The following is a 4,592-nucleotide window of genomic DNA, read 5'->3' as shown; positions in this document are numbered from 1 at the left end:
TTCTCTGTCAAACATTTAAACCTGGTCTAAGGTACATGCTGGATAATTCCTCAAAAGCAAGGTTCAGGAGGAGAAGTGCTTTAAGAGCCTTAGCATGGAAAGAAATCAGTGATACGATGTTGATGACATCTGCAGTTCTTGGAATGGAGGATAAGTAAAAATAGAATATCTCCGTAAATATCACCCCAACCTAGGGAAGCCCCGGTTTTACTCCACAGAGCTTTGACTTTCTAAATTCCACACGCCCAAACAACATCCAACATTTTAAACCTGGTCCAAGGGACATGTTGGAGAAGTCCTCAAAAACAATGTTCAGGTGGAGAAGTGCCTTAAGCTTCATAGCAAGAGAAGAGAAATCGGTCTTTACGTTGCTGTCTTGTTCGAATCCGTCCCTGACATCAGTGGCGTGTTCGCTCTGTCATCCGCAAACTATAGGTGAACAGGTTGGGGCACCAACTCGACTCCCAGCACATCCCGGTTCTGTAGCATCAGACCTAAGACGACTTGTGGATGACCTTCGTAACTTCATCCAATGTAAACAGTGAGGATTGTTCATTAGCTTGGAGTCTGCGCAGGGGAAGAATGGCTTTCCCTTTCCCTTGTCATGGCACAACTCTTCCAATCAGTCACTGATACGTCGCCAAACATTACAAAAGTCCTATCATCCTTTCTGCAGGCTTCGAGACTGGCATGATTGTAGTGACTGATTTCTTATCATATTTTTGGCCGGGATTCGAGAGTGACATTATTGCAGACTACAGCTTATCAATACCGGCACTTAAGTTGCAGTGCTTTAAGTATGTTCTTTGACCACTATAATGATATTCAGATTAATTTCCCTAATTCAATTAGGTGGATTCTATGGGTGTAACATCACCACCCAATTTATTTCCAGGTGAACTAGTTCCCTATTCAGTTTAGTGGACTCTATCTTTATCTGGCTTCAATACCTGACTGGTGCTGGTTTTCTCCTGTAATGGAATGATGTTTGTGGGAGTAATAATCAGGAACAGACCCCCATGAGGATGGAGATCTGAAAAGGTACTCTCATTGGGAAGATCTAAGTGAATTGATACCTGTTTCCGTTGATTAAATTAGGTTGGGTGGCTGCGAGCCTACAATGAAGGAGGCCTTTGGACAGCCCAAAGGCCTCCTTCATTGTAGTGTAGGAAACCTGGTACTCCCATCGTCGAGGCTCTGGTGCTGCTAAAAACTCTTTTGCTTTGAGCCTCTATTCAATGTTACTTGGAACTCCCACCGTAGAAGCTCTGGTACTGTTAAACGACTGCCTTGCTGCTTGCGGAGACCTTGAAAATTACTCTCACTTTCTTGGTTCGTTTCATTGAAAGGAGTTCTTCAATGCGAGTATGAGAACCTATGATTGAGCTATGCTATGGCGGCTTCGAGGCGGTGTTCAACAGCCGCTATTTTCTTCTAATGTTGAAATCTGGAATGGAGTTAAACTTGTGGTGGTTCTCTCTGGCTGCGGTTAGGCGAAAGGATAGATGACCAGAACCGGTACTCCCATTTTCGACACTCTGGTTGTTGTTGATACATCAGTGTGTTGTACACTGAGGCGACAGCTCCTGCCGATGAAAGACTCCATCGGGTAAATCCGATACGTACAACCAGCTGCTATGAGATTATTGAAGCTCTGTTGCTACTTCCTAGTGAAAACCTAGAAAAATACTCTCGCTTTTTGGACTTGAGTACTACACTCTAGCGTTAGAAAAGTTGTTTTTACTTAGTTGGACGGGTTCGAGGCGTCGTCCAATGTCTGTTCTTTGCTTCTGGTACCGAAATCTGGAACATCACACGACGTTCGCTAGTTTTTTCTTTAATTTGGCCCAGATCGGTTCAGAATTGAATATAGCTACCATATAGACCGATCCCCCGATTTAGGGTCTTAGGCCCATAACAGCCACATTTATTAGCGATTTTGCTGAAATTTGGGACAGTGAGTTATGCTAGGCCCTTCGACATTCTTCTTTAAATTGGCCCAGATCGGTCTAGAATTGAATATAGCTGCAATATAGACCGATTCGCCCATTTAGGGTCTTAGGCCCATAAAAGGCGCATTTATTGCCCCATGTCGTAGAAATATCTGACACTGAGTTGCGTTAGGTCCTTCGACATTCTTCTTCAAATTGGCTCAAATCGGTCCAGATTTGGATATAACTGCCATATAGACCGATCTCTCGATTTAAGGTTTTGGGGCCATGCTAGGCGCATTTATTACCCGATTTTGCTGAAATTCGGGACAGAGAGTTGTGTTAGGCCCTTCGACATTCTCCTTCAATTTGGCTCAGATCGGTCTAGATTTGAATATAGCTGTCATATAGACCGATCCGCCGATTTAGGGTCTTAGGCCCATAAAAGCCACATTTATTATCCGATTTTGCCGAAATTCGGGACAGTGAGTTGTCTTAGGTCTTTCAACATTCTTCTTCAATTTGGCTCAGATCGGTTCAGAATTGAATATAGCTGCCATATAGACCGATCTCTCGATTTAAAGTCTTGGCCCTATAAGACGCGTATTTTTAATTCGATTTCACTGAAATTTCACACAGTGACTTATGTTAGGCTTTTCGACATCCGTGTCGTATATGATTCAGATCGGTTTATTTTTAGATGTAGCTACTAAAAAGACCAATATTTTGTTATACACAATTGGGCAATGACTTGTACTTATAAGTATTTGGTCCAAATCGGAACGTATACATTTTTCATCCGATTTTAACGAAAGGTGGTTTACATATATACCCAAGGTGGTGAGTATCCAATGTTCGGCCGGGCAGAACTTAACGCCTCTTTGCTTGTTTTTCCTTCAAACTTTTTTCACCATAACAAAAATCAAAATACAAAAATTGTTCCCATGTTGCCAAAAGTTTTGTATAAATGTATCCAATAATAAAACTTAAAATAAAAAACATTTACCATATAAAATAAAAGTTCCACATGTAAAATTTGTAACCAAAGAATTTCAATAGATTTTTATATTATTTTTTTTTCCTGTTTTTTATAAACAAAATAAGTGTAAATTTTTGCAAGATTCCATTATTGCCAATAAGCCTAGACTATGCCATAATAAATGTTGTAAATTTTTGAGATTTAACGGAAATATAAACAAAACCATAACTCTTGTCTATGTAAAAATTACATGTTGCATTCACATTAAACAATAACTAAATCAAAAAAACCATTAAACAAATAAAATCATATAAAACTTAGTAAATTATGTAAAAAACCATTTTTCCAATTCCATAACTAAACGCTTTTAAAAATATTAAAATAATTAATAAAATATTTAATTCTTAATATATATATAAGTAAATGTATGTACATGCTTAAGAAATTGTATTTATATAAATAATTTATAAATTAATTAATTGTAGTTAGTTGCGTTTCTATTACAAATGATTACGCTGCTCTCGTATTTTTGTCTTAGTTTCTAAGTTTTCATTTTTTTGATATTAAATTTTACCAGTGGTGAGCGAACATTGAAACTCCTCAATAAAAAAAAACCATTCCAAAGAATTTTTTTCTAGGTGTAATAAATTAATTATGAAATTTCTTTTTTTTATTATTATGATTATTATTAGCATTGTAAGTAAAATGAATAAAAACAAAAATTAACTATGTTGTAATATTTAATTTATTAAATGTTACTATGCCTAATTTAAGTGCAAATAAAGCAAACAATTTTTATGTTGAACAGAGAAACAAAGTGTCGAAAATAAATTAAATTTATTGAGAAAATAAAAAAATGAGTTTTGTTATTTTTTTTGTAGACTTATACATCAGCTGCTTTTTGTAGACAAACATATTTCATGTGAAAACATAGTGCAAATTTGCCCATGAAAATTCCACTAAGGAACTGGGGCAAACTTCTCACATATCACTGAGTGCTGTTCGATTCAAATTTTAAATTCAATGGTATGAGGCCTTCTATTTATAGCCGAGTCGGAACGGCGTGCCGCAGTGCGACACCACTTTGTGTAGAAGTTTTAACATGGCACAGTACCACACAAATGACGCCAGCATTAGGAGGGGATAATCACCGCTAAAAATTATTTTCTGATATTCTCGCCAGGATTCGTACTTAGGCGTTCAGCGTCATAGGCGGACATGCTAACCTCTGCGATACGGTCAAAACATATATGGGACTCAATTCGACCGCTGGTGAAAACACCAAAAGAGTTTATTGCGATGATAACTTATATTACCATATTTTTATATGGACATGGGTTTCATAAGGCGAGTTTGTGGTACATACGAGGGTTGCTTTTTATATTGGAGAACCAAAACAAATATTAATCATCGAAACCGCTTTATTGTTTTTCAATATATTCCCCATTCAAATCTATAGAATTTTTGCTTGCGTTTGAACCAACTGTCGAAAAGAGCTGTGAAAATATCGATGGCACTATCGATATTATCGATATTTTATTTTTTGACTAAATATCGATTGATATTTTTCCCATGGATACTATCGCAAAATGTAATTTGTTTTGCAAAACTAAACAAAAATGAGTAATTCGACACTGAATACATCCTTTAAGATACATTGCGCCTATAGAGGGCGCAATCTT

The sequence above is a fragment of the Stomoxys calcitrans genome, chromosome 3 (assembly GCF_963082655.1).
Source record: "Stomoxys calcitrans chromosome 3, idStoCalc2.1, whole genome shotgun sequence".
In the NCBI taxonomy this organism is placed as follows: Eukaryota; Metazoa; Arthropoda; class Insecta; order Diptera; family Muscidae; genus Stomoxys; species Stomoxys calcitrans.
The sequence above is the reverse complement of the archived record's forward strand: the minus strand, read 5'-3'. Positions refer to the sequence as shown.